This window comes from Dasypus novemcinctus, chromosome 19 (genome assembly GCF_030445035.2).
Source record: "Dasypus novemcinctus isolate mDasNov1 chromosome 19, mDasNov1.1.hap2, whole genome shotgun sequence".
In the NCBI taxonomy this organism is placed as follows: Eukaryota; Metazoa; Chordata; class Mammalia; order Cingulata; family Dasypodidae; genus Dasypus; species Dasypus novemcinctus.
Window position 1 is genome coordinate 62,047,368 of NC_080691.1, and position 22,849 is coordinate 62,070,216.

The following is a 22,849-nucleotide window of genomic DNA, read 5'->3' on the forward strand; positions in this document are numbered from 1 at the left end:
CATAACCATATACCCTGTGGGTCTCATTAGCCTTCAGGAGAATCAGTAACTAGGGTTGTATCTACTTTGGCTTTTTCTGGGGTCCTGCTAAGGCATGCATAATCACAACCCCTCTGATGACCTCCTGACTTTTTAAAAGCCTCTTAGCCATATAAACTCATTTCTCTTTGCCATTTCCCTCTTTTATTCAAGGTCAAAAAGAAGTTTTTAACACATGATCCTAAATGTAAGCTGAGATGTCCTGCTGACCTGAGTTGGCCCTTTTATTCAAGGTCTCTTTCTAGATGCTTCAGCAGTTAGTGATTGGTAGTAATCCCTCAGTTCCAGGGAGGTTCATACCCAGGAGTCATGTCCCATGTTGGGGGGAAGTAATGCATTTACATGCTGGTTTGGCTTAGAGAGTGGCCACATTTGAGCAACATGGAGGCTCTCAGCAGGTCACTCTTAGGTACCCTGCAGCTCTAGGCCTAGTACATATTTCAGGCACACAGGCTCATAAGCTTAGACATCAATATCAAGTGCTCATTATTGGACCACCCTTCATGGTTGGTCTTTGCCGTTGCACTTGCAGGAGTATTACTGTTCTATTGGGGAATGTAACAACTCCTCTTGGTAGTAATTCAACACTTCCTCAATTGACATTTATAACTGTAACTACTATGAAAATTCCCAACATATATCAGAACATTTTTACATCCTGTATACACATGCCCTGGAGAATTCCCTCCCACCCATATACCCCCAATCAATAACACCCCACACCAGTGTTCCTTTCCTGCCATAGTTGAACCTCACTGTGGTCCAAAACTTCAATAATGAAGCCTAATAGAATGCCAAATTCAATTAATAGATAATTGAAATATAGTGATGGGTTTAAAGTTTAGCAATAGAATACATAATAATTTTCAAATACTAAAATAAAGTAAAAATAAGTTAGTGTATTAAAAAATGGAAAATATTATAAAGTTTTTTTAATGTTTTGTCTTTCATCACTGTAATAGGTGTTGCCCCGTATGTACAGTGGCAAGACACATTCTGTTTCATTTCTTCCTCAGTGTCTACATCCTTTTTTTTTTCCTCATTCTTAATTTTGCATTCAAAAAAGTTTTATGTCACAATAATTCACACATACAACATAGGGGACTACCATATATCCAATATCAAAAGCTTTCCCTCTTTCCCCAGCAATGATCTTTTTACGTGTTCGTTATATTTGCTACAGCTGATGTACAGATAGTGAAACATAGCTATCAAACATGGTTCCATCTTTGTTTACATTATCTTTTATATTTTAGACTGTTCACATTTTTAAAATTTTAGTTACCTTATATTTTACATTATGGTTTACATTTTAGCCTATGAACTTTTATACAGTTTTGGTGTAATTTGACATGTCCTATATCGATCATTACATGATCTTGTGGAACACTTCCATTGCCCCACAGTTACATTGATTCCATGTATTCAGCACCTCTTTTCCCCTCCCCTCAGGGCCCACCGTAACAATCAATCTTCATTACTTGAGGGAACATATTCAGAGATACTTGCAACAATGTTGAGGACTTGACATCCTCGACTGCTCTAATCCACTGGGGGCCATCAATTCTCTCAAGAGATACAATTCCCTCTGAGAACATCAGTCCTCTCCAGGATGTGGGTATGCCTTCACTCTTATTGTATTGGTCTCCAACCAGATATAACCCACTATGACAAAATGAGCACTTACACACTCCCTAGAAACTTGCCCTGTGTCAGATGCCCCCCCTTAAGCATCTCAAACAAGTAACCTTCCATATTATATTTTCTAAAGAGTTTTCTCTACATTATAATTTCAACCACATTCCTTACAATCTCCTATGTTCAAATGTTCCCCCATCTTCCCCCCAATTTCTTGGGCCATCTGACCCATCCTCCCATCTTTAGCACCCCTCAAGCCCACAAAGGACCACCCAAAGGTATCTGTATACCCACTTTTTATCCCTTCCCTGTACAAATATGTACCTCCAGTGTATCATAGATTTCAACCATGTAAGTGTCAGCTCACACCCTTCCTCTACACCCCAAATTCCTTTAAATTTATCATCCAGTCTCTAGCTCTCTAAGACAGTTTGGTTTATTTATTTCACATTAGAGAGATCATGTAGTATTTGTCCTTCAATGCCTGGTTGCTTCACTCAACATAATTTTCAGTTGGGAGATTTTTAATGACTGAGTCTATCTCTTTACTTGTGATTGATTTGTTGAGATCAATTTCTTCTTTTGTCAATGTAGGCTGCTTATGTGTTTCTAGGAATTTTCCATGTCCTCTAATTGTCTTTCTTGTTGAAATACAGTTTTTAAAATTATGCTCTTATGATAGTTTTTATTTCAGTGGGGTTAGGTGATACGCCCTTTCTCATTTCCTATTTTGTGTATTTGCCTGTTCTCTCTTTTTTTTATATTTAGTATAGCTAAGGGTTTGTCAATTTTATTGATTTTCTCAAAGAACAAGCTCTTTATTTTTTTATTTTTTGAATGATTTCTTATTTTCTATTTCATTTAGTTCTGCTCTGAGCTTTTTTCTTTCTTTCTTCTTTCTTTGGGGTTATTTTGTTGTTTTTTATTAATTCCTCCAATTGTGCACTTAGTTCTTCACTTTTAGCTCTTCTTTTTTGATGTATGAATTTATGGCTATGAATTTTCCTCTCAGTACATCTTTTGCTGCAGCCCATAAGTTTTATATGTTGTGTTATCATTTTCATTAGTTTAAATTAATTATTGATTTCTCTTGAGTGTGTTGCCTAATTTCCATATCTTGGTGCCAATTCTGGGTCTCTGGCACTTGCAGATTTCCAGCTTCATTCCAGTGTGGTCAGAGAAATTTTTGTATGATTTCAACCTTTCTGAATTCATTGAGACTTTCTTTGTGGCCTAGCATGTGGTCTATCTTGGAGAATGATCCATGTGCACTTGAGAAGAAAGTATATCCTGCTGTATTTCCATATAAAATTCTGTATAAGTATATTAGGTCCAGATACTCTAATATATTTTTCAAGGTCTTTGTTTCTTTATTAATTTTCTTTTGAGATCTTCTGTTCCTTGGTAAGAGTTGTGTGTTAAAATGTCCCACTATAATTGTAGAGGCATCTATTTCTTCTGTTAGTTTCTCCAGTGTTTGCCTCACATATTTGAAGGTGCCCTTGTTAGGGTCATAAATTTTTATGCTTGTTCTTTCTTCTTGAAAGATTATCCCTTTCACTAATAAGTAGTGTCTATCTTTGTCTCTCACAATAGTTTTGCATTTAAAGTCTATTTTATCTGATATTAATATAGCTACTTCTGCCCTTTTTTCATTATTATTTCCTGTAATATTTTTTCCATTAATTCCCTTTCAATCTTCTTGAATCCCTGGGTCTAAGATGTGTTTCTAATAGACAGCATATAGATGGGTCATATTTCCATATCCAATCTTCCAATCTGTGTTTTAACAGGTTAGTTTAATCCATTGACATTTAGCATTATTACTTTCAAGGAATTATATTAGCCATATTTTCTTTGGATTTGTGTTTGTCATATTTTGTTCAATTTTTTCTTTTTGCTTTTTCATTGCTCTTACACACTCCTCTAACTCTCTCCTGTTTTTTTTTTTTTTTTTCTGCTGCAGATCTCCCTTTAATTTTTCTTTTAGGGCAGATTTCTTGTTGGCATACTCTGAGTTTCTGTTTATCTGTGAATATTTTGAACTCTTCATCATTTTTGAATGCCAGCTTAGCTGGATATAGGATTCTTGGTTGGAATTTTTTAGGTTTTAGTACCTTGACTATTGTTATACCACTGCCTTCTTTGCCTCCATAGTTTCAGATGAGAAATCAGCACTTTATCTTATGGAGCCTCCTTTGTATGTGATGTTTCTCTTTTCTCAGCTGCTTTTAGTATATTCTCTTTGTCTTGAGCTGTGGATAATTTGGCAAGTATATGTCTTGGGATAGGCCTATTGGGATTTATGCTGTATGGGGTGTGTTGTGCTTCTGTTACATGGACATGCATCTCCCTCAATATGCTTGTGACGTTTTCAGCCATTATTTCCTCCAACACCCCTTCTGGCCCCATTCCCTTCTCTTCTCCTTCTGGGAGAATGCTCCTTCTGCCTATAATGCTTATGTTTGTGCCTTTTGCATTGTCATTCAGCTCCCTATGTACCTACTGTATTTCTTCTGTTTTGTCTTTATTTATTTTTTTAAAAATTACATTAAAAAATATGAGGCCCCATATACACCCCACCCCCCCTCACCCCACTCCTCCCCCATAACAACAATCTCCTCCATCATCTTGAGACAGTCATTGCATTTGGTGAATACATCTCTGAGCACCACTGCTCCTCATGGCCAATGGTCTACATTATAGCCCACACTCTCCCACAGTCCAACCAGTGGGCCATGGGAGGACATACAATGTCCAGTAACTGTCCCTGCAGCACCACCCAGGACAACTCTAAGTCACAAAAATGGCCCCACATCTCATCTCTTCCTCCCACTCCCTACACCCAGCAGCCACATGGCCACTTTCTCCACACCAATGCCACATTTTCATCAATTACTATTCACAATAGTTCATGAATAGAATATCAGTAAGTCCACTCTAATCCGCACTCTATTTCTTCATCCTGTGGACCTTGGATTGTTTGTGTCCACTCCACATCTATATCAAGAGGGGGCTTAAATTCCACATGGATGCTTGATGCAATCCTCATGCTTTCAGTTGTAGGCACTCTTGGTTCCATGGTGTGGTGGTTGACCTTCTTCACCTCCATGTTAGTTGACTGGGGTAAGTCCAATAAACCAGAGTGTAGGAGCCAAAGTCTGTTGATGCTCAGGACCTGGCTATCACATGGTCAGTCCAGAGATTCAGGTCCCTTGGGTATACATTAAACCCCAGCACCAACTACAATTTCCAGTAAAAGTAACAGGAGAGGCTTGTGAACAAAGATAACATCTGAGTCCAGCTCCATCCCACAGAAAAACAAACTCCAAAGTAGGGCCAACTGACATGGCACTGAAAGCCACCTGCCATGACCATAGAACCTGTGGGTCTCTGTAGCCCTAGGAAGAACCAATACCTGGGGTTGTATCTACTTTAGCTGTCTCTGGGACTCTGCTGAGGTGTGCATAAGGGCAACACCTCAGATAATCTCCCAGCCCTTTTTGGAGACTCATAGCCATATAAACTCATTTGTCCTTTCCATTTACCCCTTTTATTCAGGTCTAAAGTAATTTTTAACTCATGGTATTATATGTGGATTGAGATATTCTGGTTCGAGTTGACCCTTTTATTCAAGGTCATTTTCTAGATACATCATCAGCTGGTACTTGGTAGTAATCCCTCAGCACTAGGGAGGCTCATCCCTGGGAGTCATATCCCATGCTGGGGGGATGGCAATGTATTTACATATTGAGTTTGGCTTTGAGACTGGACACATTTGAGCAACACAGAGGCTCCAAGGAGATAACTCTTAGGCACCCTGCAGCTCTAGGCCTTGTTTTATTTCAGGTGCACAGGCTCACAAGCATAGTCATTAGTATCAAGGGCTCATTGTTGAACCTTCCTTCTTTTTTGGTCTTTGCCATTGCACTTGGGGGATCATTGCTGTTCCTTTATGGACTGTGATAGAGCTCCCCTGGCTAGGAACTCCCCACTCCTTCATTGTTGTTTTTAATTGTAATCACTATGAAAATATCCAAACATTTTTATGTACCCTGGATATATGCCCTGTAGAACTCCCTGCCAACCAAGTGTCCCCTGTCAATAACATCCCACACCAGTATTCCTCCCCTGCCATTGTTGAACCTCTCTGTGATCCAAAACTTCTTGAAAAGTGAAGCCCAATATATTGCTAGGTTCCATTAAAAGTAAAATGGAATATAGTAATGAGTTTAAAGGTTAGATATAGAATACATATTAATTTAGAAAAATTAAGGTAAAAATAATTTGGGGTATCAAAAAATTTAAAAATGCAAAAGCTGTGTTTTTGATGTTTTGCCTTCCATCACTGCACTAAGTGTTGCCCTGTATGCAAATTGGCAAGGCAACTTCTTCCATCTTTTCCTCAGTGTCTATGTCCTATCTTTTTCTTTTCTTTTTTCTAATTACTAAGCTTATCTTCACAAAAGTTTTAGATCACAGTACTTCATATATACAATAAACAGTATTCCCACACATCCAATATAAAACCCTTTTCCCTTCCACAGCAATAATCTTTTTACATATTTATACTATATTTACTGAAACTGATGTACAGATATTGAGACAATAGTTTTCAAACAAGGTAACATTTGTGTTTATGTTGTGGTTAATATTTTAGACTACACTTTTCTAAATTTTTAGTTATCTTACATTTTACATAATGATTTACATTTTAGCCTATTGGCCCCTATATATTTTTGGTGTAATTTTACATGTCTTACATCCATCATTGCATACTCTTGTGGGACACTTCTACATTCTGGAAAGAACTAACACCAATCCTGCTGAAACTCTTCCAAAAAATAAAACAGAATGAACATTGCCTAACTCCTTCTATGATGCCAATATTACCGTAGTACCAAAGCTAAACACAGACACCACAAGAAAGGAAAATTACAGACCAATTTCTCTAATGAGCCTAGATGCAAAAATATTTAACAAAATACTTGCTAATTGTATTCAATAACACATTAAATGAATTACACACCACGACCAAGTGGGATTCATTCCAGGTATGCAAGGATGGTTCAACATAAGAAAATTAATCAATGTAACACACCATATAAACAGATTGAAGGAAAAAAATAACATGATTCTATCTATAAATGCAGAAAAAGCATTTGACAAAATACAGCACCCTTTCTTGATAAAAACACTCCAAAAGATCAGAATACAAGGAAATTTTTGAACATGATAAAAAGTATATATGAAAAACCTACAGCCAACATTGTTTACAATGGAGAAATACTAAAATCCTTCCCTTTAAAGTCAGGAACAAGACAAGGATGCCCATTGTCTCCCCTTCTATTTAACATTGTCTTAGAAGTACTTGCTCGAGCACTGAGGCAAGAACCAGATATAAAAGGCATTCATATTGGAAAGGAAGAAGTCAAAATTTCATTATTTGCAGATGACATGATCCTATACATAGAAAACACTGAGAGATCTACAACAAAGCTTCTAGAACTCATAAATGACTTTAGTAAAGTTGCAAGTTATAAGATCAATGCGCAAAAATCAGTAGCATTTTTGTACACCAATAATGAGCAAGATCAGGAGGAAATCAAGAAAAAAATACCATTTACAATAGTAAATTAAAAAATCAAGTATTTGGGAATAAATTTAAATAAAAATGTAAAAAAATTATACACTGAGAATTACACAAGACTGTTCAAGGAAATCAAAGAAAACCTAAATAAATGGAAGAATATTCCTTGTTCATGGATAGGAAGACTAAATGTTATTAAGATGTCTATCCTACCAAAACTGATCTACACGTTCAATGCAATCCCAATAAAAATCAACAAAACCTTCCTTAAGGAACCAGAAAAACTAACTATGAAATTTATTTGGAAAGGAAAGAGGCCCCGAATATCCAAAGATATATTGAAAAGGAAAAATGAAATTGGAGAAATCACACTACCTGACTTCAAAACATACTACAATGCTACAGTAGTGAAAACAGCATGGTAATGGCATAAGGAGAGACACACAGACCAATGGAATCGAATTGAAAGTTCTGACATAGAACCTCATATAAATAGCCATATAATATTCGATAAAGCCACCAAACCCTCTCAACTGGGAGAGAATGGCCTATTCAACAAATGGTGCCTGGAGAACTGGATATCCATATGTAGAAGAATGAAAGAGGATTACCATCTCACACCTTATACAAAGATCAACTCAAGATGGATCAAAGATCTAAATATAAGAGCCAAGACCATAAAGACCTTGGAAAGCAGTGTAGGGAAACATCTACAGGACCATGTAATAGGAAATGGCTTCATGAATATCACACCAAAAGCACGAGCAGCAAAAGAACTAATAGATAAATGGGACTTCTTCAAAATTAAAGCCTTCTGCACCTCAAAGGAGTTTGTCAAGAAAGTAGAAAGGGAACCCACACAATGGGAGAAAATATATGGCAAACAAGTATCTGATAAGAGACTTATAACTTGCATACATAAAGAACTCCTATATCTTGAAAATAAAAAGACAAACAACCCATTTAAAAAATGGGAAAAAGATTTAAACAGACACTTCTCCTGGAAGGGGCTTTGCAGGTTTGAGGGTGGCTGGGGATGGGCGGATGGGTAATATTGCCCAAAAGTGGGGGGAGGGAGGGGTAGCATACGAACATAGGAGAGTGTCAGGTGTTGGTGGAGAGTAAAATGCCGAGAAAATCATACCAAAATATAATTAAGAGGGTTACCTGTTTAGAATGCTCGGAGGGGATGGTCCAATGCAGGACGGGCTCCTGGGGAACGTCTGAATGCTCATTTTGCCAGAGTGGGTGGCACCATTGGGTAGAGACCCAAGTAGTGAGAGTGGGGGTGGACCCACATCCTGGGGAAGACTAATGCCATCAAATAGAGGGGACTGTATCTCTCAAGAGAAAGGGTGGCTCCCAGGGCATTGGGGCAGTTGAGCAAGTTAGGCCCTGAACACTATTCCAACTATCTCTGGACGTGGCTCCTCAGGAAACGGAGGTTGGCTGTCACCGTGCGCACCAAGGTAGATGGGAAAATGGATGTTAAATGTGTGGAACCAAGGTAAATGGGGGGTAAGAGAGGAGTTTCACGAGAGTACACAAGGATGGATATAAAACATGTAATATTACACCATAACATATAGGAGACAACAGACTGATAATGTAAACCACAATGTAAAACATAGGATAACTAAAAAATTAGAAAACTGTGTATCCTAAAGTATGCACCACAATGTAAGCACAGATGTCACCTTGTTTGAAAGCTATTGTTTCAGACTCTGTACATCAATTTAAGTAAATATGATGTGAATAGGGTGTAAGAGTATCACTGTGGAAGGGAAAAGGTTTTGTGACGGATGTGTGGGAGTGCTGTATATTATATATATGAATTGTTGTGGTCTAGGGCTCTTGTTAAGAGAAGTTCAATAATTAGGGGGAAAAAAAAAGAAAAAGATAGGATGTAGAATTTTTCCAAGTCAACACATATTCTATATCTAACCTTTAAACCCATCGCTATATGCCATTTAGCTAGTAAGGGAACCTGACATTATATTGGGCTTCAATTTTCAGGAAGTTCTGGATCACAGAGTGGTTCAACAATGACAATGGAGGAATACTGGTATAGGATACTATTGACAGGTGATATATGGCTGACAGGGAGCTATACAGGACATATGTCCAGGGTGCATGGTAATGTTTGGATATACTCATAGTGGCAACAATTAAAAACTACAGCTGGGGGGGTACTGGGTTCCTGGCCAGTGGTGCTCTGTCGTGGTCCCTAGGGGAGCAGTGACAGTCTCCCAGGTGCAGCAGCAAGGACTGGGAAGGAATGAGGGTCCAACAGTGAGCCCCTGACACTCATGACTATGCTTGTGAGCTGATATGCCTGAAATAAGAACAAGGCCTCGAGCAGCATTGTGCCTGGGAATTTCCTCCTGACAGCCTTCATGTTACTCAAATGTGGCCAGTCTCGAAGCCAAACTCAGCATGTAAATGCAATGCCTTCCCCCCAGCGTGGGACATGACACCCGGGGATGAGCCTCCCTGGCACCGAGGGATCACTATCAACTACCAACTGATGATGCAACTGGAAAATGACCTGGAAAGGAAGGTTCAATGCGGATCTGCAGAATATCCCTGTCTACATAAAATAACATGACTTTAAAATGCTGTTTGACCTAATGTAAGGGGGAAATGGAAAGGGGAAATGAGTTTATATGGCTATGAGTCTCTAAAAAAAAAGAGTGTAGAGGCTTTCAGAAGGATTGCCCTTATGCACAACTGAGCAGAGTCTAAGAGACAGATAAAGTAGATACAACCCCCAGGTATTGGTTCCTTTGAGGGCTAAAGAGATCCATAGGTGCTATGGTCATGGCAGATGGGGTTAACTGCAATGTCAGATGGCCCTTCTTTGGAGCTGGTATTTATGCATGATGAATCTGGACTCAGATGGGATCTCTCTTCATAAGACTTTCATGCTACTGTGCTGGAGTTGTAGTTGGTGTTGAAGGTTTAAGATATATTTAGGGGATCTGAATCTCTGGACTGACAATGTGATAGCCAGGCCCTGAGCCTCAACAGACTCCAGCACCTACAATCTGATTTATTGGACTCATCTCACTCAGCTAAGATGGAGTTGAAGAAGGACAACCACCACACCATGGAGCCTAGAGTGCCTACAACTGAAAGCGGGAGGATTGCATCCAGTATCCATGTGGAATCTGAGCCTCCTCTTGACATAGAGGTGCAATGGACACAACCAATCCAATGTCCACAGAGAAAAGGTGGCATTGGATTGGGAAAAGTGGACATGGTGGCTAATGGGTATGGGGAATGGCAGGAAGAGACGAGATGTGGAGGCGTCTTTGGGACTTGGAGCTGTCCTGGATGATGCTTCATTGGCAATCACTGGACATTGTAAATCCTCACAGGGCCCACTGGATGGAATGGGGGAGAGTATGGGCCATGATGTGGACCATTGACCATGAGGTGCAGAGGTGCCCAGAGATGTACTTACCAAATGCAATGGATGTGTCATGATGAAGGGAATGAGTGTTGCTGGGGGGGGGGGGGCATGGTGGGGTGGGGATGGTGGGGTTGAATGGGTCCTCATATATTTTTTTTAAGTAATATTTTTACAGAATCAATAATAAAAAATAAATTAAAATAAAAGAAGAAATACAAATGGCTAAAAAGCACATGAAAAAATGCTCCATATCTCTAGCTATCAGAGAAATGCAAATCAAAACTACAATGAGATACCATCTTACTCACATAAGATCAGCAGCTAAGAAAAAAAAAGAAGAATACAAATGCTGGAGAGGATGTGAAGAAAGGGGAACACTCATCCATTGCTGGTGGGAATGCAGAACCATTCTGGAGGACAGTTTGGCGGTTTCTCAAAAAACTAACCATAGATTTGCCATATGACCCAGTAATACCACTGCTGGGTATATACCCAGCAGAACTGAAAAGAAGGACACAAACCGATATATGTACACCAATGTTCATAGCAGCATTGTTCACTATCACCAAAAGTTGGAATCAACCCAAATGCCCATCAGCAGATGAGTGGATCAATAGGATCAATAAAATGTGGTATATACATACAATGGAATACTACTCGGCTGTAAGAACAAATACACTACAAACACATGTGATAACATGGATGAATCTTGAGAACCTTATGTTGAGTGAAGCAACCCAGGCATTGAAGGACAAATACTACATGACCTCAATGATATGAAATAAGCAAGCTGCCTCAGAGAGATAGGCTTACAGGAAATCGGGGGTGGAGGAAGGATGTGAGCTGACGTCTGCAGGGGTGGAATCTATGATGAGCTGGCGGTAAGTATGAGCACAAAGAAGAGATAAAATGGGGGCAAGGGGTTGCCTTTGGGTGGGGCTTTGCGGGTTTGAGGGTGGCTGGGGATGGGTGGATGGGTAATATTACCCAAAAATTAGGGGGAGGGAGGGGCAACATACGAACATAGGAGAGTGTCAGGTGTTGTTTGAGAGTAAAATGCTGAGAAAATCGTATCAAAATATAATTAGGTTTACCTGTTTAGGATGCTCAGAGGGGATTGTCTGATGCGGGACAGACACCTGGGGAACGTCTGAATGCTCATTTTGCCAGGGTGGGTTGTACCATTGGGTAGAGACCCAAGTAGTGAGAGTGGGGGTGGATCCACATCCTGGGGAGGACTAATGTCATCAAATAGCGGGAACTGTATCTCTCGAGAGAAAGGGTGGCTTCCAGGCCATTTAGGCAGTTGAGCAAGTCAGGCCTTGAACACTGTTGCAAGTATCTCTGGACGTGGCTCCTCAGGAAATGGAGATTGGCTGTCACTGTGGGCCCCAAGGGGAGGGGAAAATGGATTTTGAATGGATGGAACCAAGGTAAATGTGGGGGTAAGAGAGTAGTTTTGCGAGAGTACACAAGGATGGATATAAAACATGTAATATTACACCATAAACATATAGGGGATGACAGACTAATAATGTAAACCATAATGTAAAACATAGGATAACTAAAAATTTAGAAAACTGTGTATCCTAAAGTATGGCCCACAATGTAAGCACAGATGTCACCTTGTTTGAAAGCTATTGTCTCAGAGTCTGTACATCAGTTTAAGTAAATATGATATGAATAAGTTATAAGAATATCACTGTGGAAGGGAAAAGGTTTTATGGAGGATGTGTGGGAGTACTCTATATCGTATATATGAATTACTGTGATCTAGGGTTCTTGTGAAGAGAAGCTCTGTAATTAGGAAAAAAGAAAAGAAAAAGTGTGTAAAATTTTTCCAAATCAATACGTATTCTATATCTAACCTTTAAATCCATCGTTATATTCCATTTTACTAGTAAGGGATCCTGACATTATATTGGGCTTCACTTTTCAGGAAGTTTGGTTCACAGAGTGGTTCAACAATGGCAGCAGAGGAATACTGGCATAGGGTGTTATTGACAGGTGATATATGGTTGACAGGGAGTGAGTTTTACAGGGCATATGTCCAGGGTGTATGGTAATGTTTGGATATACTCATAGTGGCAACAACTAAAAACAAGAGCTGGGGCGGTACTGGGTTCCTGGCTGGGGGTGCTCTGTCGTGGCCCCTAGGGGAGCAGTAGCAGTCCGCCAGGTGCAACGGTAAGGACCAGGAAGGAATGAGGGTCCAACAGTGATACTAATGACTATGCTTGTGAGCCTATATGCCTGAAATAAAAACAAGGCCTAAAGCAGCCCTGTGCCTAGGAGTTTCCTCCTGACAGCCTCCGTGTTACTCAAATGTGGCCAGTCTTGAAGCCAAACTCAGCATGTAAGTGCAACACATTCCCCCCAGTGTGGGACATGACACCCAGGGATGAGCCTCCCTGGCACCGAGGGATCACTACCAAGTACCAGCTGATGATGCAACTAGAAAATGACCTTGAATTAAAGGTTCAATGTGGACCAGCAGAATATCCTTGTCTACATATTATAACAGTTTAAAATGCTGTTTGACCTAATGTAAGGGGGAAATGAAAAGGAGAAATGAGTTTATATGGCTATGAGTCTCTAAAAAAGAGTCTGGATGATGTCAGAAGGATTGCCCTTATGCACACCTGAGCAGAGTCTCAGAAACAGATGAAGTAGATACAACCCCAGGTATTGGTTCTTTTGAGGGCTAAAGAGACCCACAGGTTCTATGGTCATGGCAGATGGGGTTCACTGCCATGCCAGTTGGCCCTTCTTTGGAGCTGGTGTTTCTGAGTGATGGAGCTGGACTGGACTCAGATGGGATCTCTTTTCACAAGGCTTTCATGCTACTTTAGTGGAATTGTAGTTGGTGCTGGGGTTTAAGATATATCTAGGGGATTTGAATCTCTGGACTGACAATATGATAGCCAGGCCCTGAGCCTCAACAGACTTCAACTCCTACACTCTGATTTGTTGGACTTACCCCATTCAGCTAACATGGAGTTGAAGAATGTCAACCACCACACCATGGAGACTAGAGTGCCTACAACTGAAAGCAGGAGGATTGCATCCAGTATCCATGTGGAATCTAAGCCTCCTCTTGACAGAGATGTGCAATGGACACAACCAATCAAAGGTCCACAGAGAAAATGTGGCATTGGTGTGGGAAAAGTGGCCATGGTGACTGATGGGTGCAGGGAATGGGAGGAAGAGATGAGATGTGGAGGCATTTTCAGGACTTGGAGTTGTCCTGGGTGGTGCTTCAGGGACAATTACCAGACATTGTAGATCCTCCCAGGGCCCACTGGATGGAACATGGGAGAGTATGGGCTATGATATGGACCACTGACCGTGAGGTGCAGCGATGCCCAGAGATATACTTACCAAATGCAATGGATATGTCATGATGATGGGATAGAGTGTTGCTGTGGTTGGAGTGGTGGGGTGGGGGTGGTGGGGTTGAATGGGACCTCATATTTTTTGAATGTAATATTTTAAAAAAATGAATAAAAAATTTAAAAAAAATTGCCCACACAGTTACATTGGTTTCATCTCTTCTATCTTTTTATTGATCAATTGTACTATCTGTTTGATTTCAGTTGTACTGTCTTCTACATCACTAATTCTTTCCTCTGCCTCTTCAAATCTACCGCTATTTGCTTAGTGTTTTTTTTATTTCTTTGATTGTGCTGTTCATCCCCATCATATCCATTATCTTTTTGTGTACAATTACAATATCTTCTGTATGCTCTCCAAGTGTTTTCTTAACATGCTTAATCTCTTCCTTCACTTTATTGAATTGGCCCATGGTACATGTTTTGAGAGCTTTAATTAGTTGTTCAATGTGCCACTCCTCTTCCTGGTATTTAGTTTGTTCAATAGATTGGGCTATGTTTTCCTGATTATTGATATGTTCTGCAATTTTTTATTGCTGTCTGGTCATCATTTTATCATGTTGGGTTTATGCAGCTTCTTGGTTAATCAGCTTTTTGGTCTCAGGGTTTAGTTAGTTGTTTTTATGTGCATGTTACGTCTTCTCTTTGTCACTTTGTTCTTTTTATTCTATTTCCTTGTTGGCTAAGTTCCCTTGAAGGATAATATTAGGGCCAGAAAAAGCAAAAGAGGTAAGAAAAAAAAAAAGTTTAATAGTAATATTAATAGTAAAAATTATCAGAAGAACCATGTGAGATATAGCAGAATGGATGTTGAACTCATGTAAGCTGTGTAGAGTTATAACAGTATAAACATGCAGTACCAATAACGAGATAGTAAACTGAATATAGGAGGAATATAGTATGAATTAAAAGGTCAGTGTGGTCCAGAGAGAAAGAAAGAGAAAAGAAAGGGCAGTAATATAAAAAGTGAATAAAAGATAGAAATCAGAATAGATGTATTAGAGATAAAAAGAAATATTGGGGGTTAAAAAAAGAGAGGTGCAATATAAGAAACAAAAAGTGATGGGGGATAGAAAGAGGTAAATGAAAATGAATAGTGTTGTTAGTCAAAATCAGTACACACAGGAAAGAGTAAATTGAGGACAAGGAAGCACAGCAAAAAATAAATGTTGCCTGCAGCTCCTAATATAAAAAGAAAAAAGAAGGAAAAAAGAGGGAAAAGAAAGAGGGAAAAAAAGCAAGCAAGAAAAAGAGAAAGGGAAAAAAGAAAAAAAGGACTGTGGGGGCATAAAGAGGAAGAAAGAAATAAGAAAACAAACCAAGAAAAAAGACCAGACAAGGCCTCAGGCAAGGAACCCTGTTTGCAATTGAATAAAATGCTTTGGAGTTTGATCTTCCCCCTTTCTCCCTTCCTCACTTTCCTCTCCCCCAGTGCAGTAAGGAGGGCTGTGTGATGGCTTCAGTAGGAGATTCAAATGGGTCCCTGGTAAGCCAAGTCACCTCAGAAAATAATGTCTCTTAATTTCTTCATAGAGAGCACCATCCCATTGCCAGGAACCCTAAATATGTTATTGGACACCTGCAAAGCACGTCCTACTGTCTCTCTTCCTGTGGTGTGCTACTTGGGGGCTAGTTAATTTTCTGACTCCACCTTCTCCCAGACAAAGTTTCCTATCCCAGGGTATTTAGGTAAATTTGGCTTTCTTAGCAGATTCACCTCTCCTCTCTTCCTAGGCTCTCCCCAAGTCAGCTGATATGCTCCTCCAAAATCAGTAAAAAAGATGGGAACCAGACAATTCAACTGGCACTCCTTGGGCCCCTCTTTCCCTCCCATCTATACCCTCCCACTCCCGGAGTTAGTCTGAGACTGGAGAGCTAGGTAAATGCAGGTTTCTGGGAGTGCTGGCCTCAGGAAACAGAGGCCCAGTAGAATGTCGACTCAAGGTACTTGGGTCTGTGAAATGTGGGTTGTAGGGGTTCAGGGAACACGGGCATGGGGTTCACACATTTAGGGAACCTGGGGCTTGGGGTCGCTGCCCCGTGACTTGTAGTTCTCAGGGAGTGCTGTGGCCCTTAGCCCTGGGGGAAGGAATTTGCCTTCCCTATGCTTACAAATACAGTGTTAGAAACCCACAGTTTTACCTTAAGCAAGCACTAATTTTGGTACATTCTCCTCAGATTGACGACCAGACACCTCCTGCTTAGTAGGTCCCAAAACAGCCTGCTCCTGCAGGATTCTGTCTCTATTCTGCTAACCCTGGAGTCCATGTGGGTCTTTGGCAGAGAGCTGTGCAAATGCTTTTTACTCAGCTGGCAGGAACTTGATGAGCCCTGCATCCAGCTTGAACTCTTGCTCCTGGGATGGTAAGGGGACTGCAGAGTGGAGGTCCCTGCTCCTAGCAGCCTGCCTCACAGTAAACAGCAGAGTCCCCTCACTGCCCCTGAAGACAGGCATGAATACAGACTCCAAAAGGTGGGCACTAACTGCCTGACTTTGGTCCTGCTCTCACACTTCCTCCTGCTCTCCTCTTCTGTCATTCTATTGAACATATAATTGGTAATAGAGTTGGTAATTGTGTGTCCAAGAGACTTGATCTTTGGGCTGTCCATGTGCCAGCTGAGTCATGAATCTCAATAGAGTTGCAACACCTATTATCCAGTTCAATGGATTCACCCAGGAAAACTAACAGGAAGCAGATGGTGGACAAAGAACATACTGCAGAATTAAGAGTGTCTATCACGGCAAACAGGAGAGTCCCATCCATTGGATGTATGGGATCAGTGCTCCCCTTGATTAGTGGTGGAGATGGCATCACCATCCCAGGGCCCTCACATTTGGGAAACAAACTATGGACTAAAATAAACTTAATATTATTTTATTATAGACTTATTATAATTCTAGCAATGGAAGAAATACCATTGTTGTAGAGAAATTATCCCATGGATATTCTGGGGTTAAGGAGAGGGGAAAACAGGTGTAGTAAGGCGGCATATTTTGGACTTGGGGATCATCCTGAATGACATTACACTGACAGATACAGGCCATTGTGTATCTGGCCATAACCGTCAGAGTCAAATGGGAGAGAATGTAAACTACAATATAAGCTATAATCCATGCTCAGTGGCAATGCTCCAAAACGTGTTTATCACTTGCAATGAATCTACCACACTAATGAAAGATGTTGCTAATATGGAAAAATGTGGGAGGTTTGGGAAGTGGGGCATATGGGAATCTCTGATATATTTTCTGTAACATTTGTGTAATCAAAGTAACTTTTAAAAAATAAAAACATGAAAAAAAAATCTAGTGGAGATTCCCCTGGTGAATTTCAGATATGCTGGGGAACTGTAAATTCAGTTGGCCTTTCCATGTCTCCCTACTAGAGTGGCAAATTTGATATTACACCTGTCCCACCATTGTATTTTGGAAATGAATAAGTGGTTTTCCAGCTTTCACAATTTGACAGATGGAGAGGAATTATCCTTAAGATGAACACACTCATGGCTGATCTTTCTATGACTGAGTCATTACTGAAAGACTTAAGGGTTTTAGGCTATTGCTATGTGGTAAATGCATTTTGCAAGTAGGAATAACATATCTATGAGGACCAGAAGGCTGACTTTGGCAGATTTAAGTACCAAAGAAAGATATATCTTTATATTAATTGTTATTCCTTGTGGTATAAAACCTTCATAAATGACATCTTTAATGATGTATTATCACTTTAAGGGTGAACCCATATTTTAGAAAGGATCTTCTATTATTATTTTTTGCCTTTTTTTCTTTATTTTTTTAATGTTACATTAAAAAAATATGAGGTCCCCATATACCCCCAACCCACTCACCCAACTCCTCCCCCCATAACAACAACCTCCTCCACCATCATGAGACATTCATTGCATTTGGTGAATACATCTCTGTGCACCGCTGCACCTCATGATCAATAGTTCACATCATAGCCTACACTCTCCCACAGTCCAACCAGTGGGCCATGGGAGGACATACAATGTCTGGTAACTGTCCCTGCAGCACCACCCAGGACAACTTCAAGTCTGGAAAATTCCCCACATCACATCTCTTCCTCCCAATCCCTACACCCAGCAGCCACCATGGCCACTTTCTCTACACCAAGGCCTCATTTTCTTCAATTACTAATCACAATAGTTCATGAATAGAATATCAGTAGGTCCACTCTAATCCATACTCTATTCCTGCATCCTGTAGACCTTAGAATGGTTGTATCCACTCCACATCTATATCAGGAGGTGGCTTAGATTCCACATGGATGCTGGATGCAATTCTGCTTTCAGTTGCAGGCACTCTTGGCTCCTTGGTGTGGTGGCTGACCTTCTTCACCTCCATGTTAGCTGAGTGGGGTAAGTCCAATAAAAGAGAGTGTAGGAGTTGCAAGTCTGTTGAGGCTCAGGGCCTGGCTATCACATGGACAGTCCAGAGATTCAGGTCCCTTGGGTATACTTTAAACCCCAGCAACAAGTACAGTTCCGGTAAAAGTAACAGGAGAAACTTGTGGACAAAGATCACATCTAAGCCCAGCTTCATCACACAGAAACATAAACTCCAAAGTAGAGCCAACTGAGATGGCACTGAACTCCATCTGCCATGACCATAGAACCTGTGTGTCTCTGTAGCCCTCAGAAGAACCAGTACCTGGGGTTGTATCTACTTTACCTGTCTCTGGGACTCTGCTCAGGAATGCAAAAGGGCAACACCTCAGATAACCTCCCAGCCCTTTTTGGAGACTCATAGCCATACAAACTCATTTGTCCTTTCCATTTACCCTTTTTATTAAGGTCAAAAAGCATTTTTAACTCCTGGTATTATATATAGATTGAGATATTCTGCTGGTTCGAGTTGACCCATTTATTCAAGGTCATTTTCTAATTACATCATCAGCTGGTACTTGGTAGTAATCCCTTGGCACAAGGGAGGCTCATCCCTGGGAGTCATGCCCCACGCTGGGGGGAAGGCAACACATTTACATGTTGAGTTTTGCTTCAAGACTGGCCACATTTGAGCAATATGGAGGCTCTCAGGAGGTAACTCTTAGGCACCCTGCAGCTCTAGGTCTTGTTTTTATTTCAGGTGCATAGGCTCACAAGCATAGTCATTAGTATCAAGGGCTCATTGTTGGACCTTCCTTCTTTTTGGGTCTTTGCCATTGCACTTGGGGGATTGTTGCTGTTCCTTTAGGGACTGTGATAGAACTCCCCTGGCTAGGAACTCAGCACTCCCTCTGTTGTTTTTAATTGTAACCACTATGAAAATATCCAAACATTTTAATCTACCCTGGATATATGCCCTGGACAACTCCCTGGCAACCAAATATCCCCTGTCAATAACATCCCACACCAGTATTCCTCCCCTGCCATTGTTGAACCTCTCTGTGAGGATCTTCTATTGTTATATTTATTATTTGACAAACTGAATTAGGTTAGTCAATTTATGAAATCCATAAGAGAAGAAAATTGGACTCAATGAGTGTGGTGAGAAGTTGAAAGTCAGTGGAAATTGGAGAGAATGTAATATAACAGTGGGCAGATATACACATTAATGAACCCTAAGTTTGGGGTAAGTCTACTACATAATGCTAGAGATTTGGGGAGATAGTGTGGTCTTGCTTGTGCTTCAGTTTTGGATTTTTAGCTTCTGAAATATGTGTGATAATATACTCCTCTTTTCAAGCCAACCAATAAGTGGTATTTTTTATAACATCATGTCAATCTAAGAGAGTTCTCCATATATTCTTATGAAAATTTTCCAATATGAAAGGAAGGAAAAACAGATATGCCTCACCTTAATTTGGAAACTTTGTCTTACATAAATTCCCAATGGTCATAGTCCTCATTTCCCAAAAATACTCCATAATGCTATGGATACTTTATGCCATTGCAAATTGACCTGACAAAATGATACCCATGGATAATACCTCAGTTAAAATACTTAATTCATCCCAAAGTATAATAAAATGGGGGGCATTCAAGGATTGAAACCATCTATGTAGGACTTATGAAAAGGACTTAATGCCCAGTGGTTCTTCATTTAACAGCTTTATCTGGCATGTTCTTAAATTTTAAAAGACCAGTACCCTCAAATGATGAATTATTACAACCATAGTGCTGTGATTCTATACATTAAGATACCCATACTCAAACTTATTTGTAATTACCGACTCCAATCACAGCACAACCAAAAAATTTTTGCCAATATAGATTTTGGTAATTCATTTTATTTATTGGTATTTCAATGATCAGTTGCAACTTAATGAATTTATTGAATAGAAGATCCTCTATGTATCAGCAAATATAAAATACAAAATGTTCATGAATTACGTGAAAAATATTTGTTTATATGCCATCAAAATAAAAATTTTATAAATATAAATCTTTACAACACGATGAATCCCAAACATAGACTAGAGTTAAAGGTACAATTATAATAATATTGTTTCATAAGTTGCAACAAAATAACATGTGAATGCATAGTGTTAATCAGTAAAATTGTGGAGGAGTACATGAGAACTTTGCACTTTCTGCATGCTTTATCTATAAATATATGATTAAAGTCTTATATATATTTGTATTTATCATTATCCATGTTCAAAAATGTCTAGAAATTAGGGATGATATTAGACCTTAAAATTGTATATTAAATACTGTGATATTCAGAGGAAATTCAATGTGTACTTAGCTGAAACTGCTTATGGTTTTATTTTCCCATGATAAACTGATAGACCAGCACTTATTTGTGTTATTCATCAATTTAGTCATGGGAGTGCTCTTTTTGTGTTCATTTGAATGTTGCTCTAACAGAGTCCACAAGGTGGATGATTCTCTCTCCATCTCCATATGTAAGAAGGACTGATTCATGGAACAACACTTTTTCTCCTGAAATTCCCCACATGGGAGACAATCAGCGTGATTTCTGAAGCTTTTCCTTGCATGCAAATTGTGCAAGATCATATCAGGCAAAACACCATTTCATGGATGACCCTGATCCACATACCCTTGACAATTCAATCAGGGATGAGAGCTGAGTTCTGTTTTCTCCCCCAGAGCAGGACACCTGCACAATCTGACAAACTGTTAATGCCACTTGTGAAAAGCCTCCTCTATGCGATTCACCTCAGGACCCCACAGCATCCTCCACAGTGATGGCTTTTCTTTATGATTGCTTAACTAGGCCAAGAAAGGAAATATCTTGGTGGTGCTCTTTATATGTGACAAGAAATGTTTACATTGCAAAATTTTTGAAAGACAAAGTTTGTGAATATACCTACAAAACAAAACAAAATCTGAATGAGCTCTAGTTAAATATGATGCTGAACTGGCCCTCTCCTGTCCTATCTAAGGGATGATGATAAACATTTTCCCATTACCCTCAACCAATCAGACGTCATATCTGCATCTCCATAGAAGAAGGCAGCTAATCCAGTTTTTCCTACTTGAAATGAACACACACTTAAAGTAAAGGCAGCAGTTAGAAAAGAATGGAAATCTCTCAATGAAACAACTCCATTTCCAAATTTTCTACAAGAATTCCTAATTAAACACTCTCATTTATGAAATAATATTTTGTAAAGCACAGTTTTTCTTTTTACCTGAAGTATTGTGGAAGACATGAAAATTGCCTCTTCTTCACAGTTCTGTGCATGAGGAAAAATTGTGTTATTTTTCCATTAGAGAATGGAGGGAAAACAAATGAGTGAGGATAGTCATAGAACGGTTCGGGAAGGGAATCCACAGTTCTTAGACACATGGCCACCTGGAAGTGGTAACTTCTTGTAGCTCATTCTGCTTCCTGAGTTGTGTTATCATCGTGTGGAAAAAAAAGGACTCAGCTCACAAAGAGAGACCTGGTCTTGTCCTCCAGAGCTCACAGCATCCTGGGATCTCATCAGCAGCTCTCCCAAAAGCCACAGGAAATGGAAGTGACACCATGACACTTCAAGCAGCACAAGATTTCAAGTAGATATTTAAACTCTATTTTGACCAAACAGCCACTATCCACATGGATAGAAATGGCAATTTGTATTTCTCACATGATGCCACCCACACAGGACAGAGGAGAGGCTCATGCAATGACATATAAAGTCTCCTCACTCACAGGGATATGTAGGAGCCACAGAAGCTCTAGGTAATATGCCTGAGTCTTGGGATTTAGACCACAGTAAACACATAATATATGGATAGGGAATATAAGGAACAAAGGGAAATGCAAGAACAAAAAATAAATTCAAGTTAAATAAAATTGATCATCAGACAAATAGACAATCAGGTCAATACTGAGTCTGACGTCAACACTTTTGCATGAGTAGGAATGCTATTTGTACTATCTAGAGACTGGAACAGCCTCCCTCTTGGTTCTCATGTGAAGCACAGATGTTTTCACAATGAGGTTTATTACTGAGTAATCTGCTTTCAGTCTCACTGTGAAAGATTCACCTTGTTGCCTTGAACCACTCAGAATTCTGATCCAGGCATAAGGGAGTTTGCTGACTTTGCATGAGATTATGCTTCCTCCTATGGCATAAAAACTATTATAAATGATTACTTCAGTGATAGGCACAGGATGATAAACTTAGAGATACTTCCTGGGGAAACAGCTGGAAAGGAAGCTCTAGATCCTGACAGAAAACCAGTCCTTAACCACATCACTGCACCTGCTCCTGCAACTGCTCCTCATGCTCAGTTGGTCCTGAGCATCCCCTTGTGGCCACCACACAGAAGAGGTTTTTATCTGGATCGCCATTGCCT

General features: G+C 39.9%; 1 pseudogene; it reads right to left on the reverse strand.

The window, feature by feature from the left end:
• LOC101425589 (acidic leucine-rich nuclear phosphoprotein 32 family member B pseudogene) overlaps nucleotides 1-22,849 on the reverse strand; it is a 30,760-nt pseudogene that overhangs the window by 7,425 nt on the left and 486 nt on the right.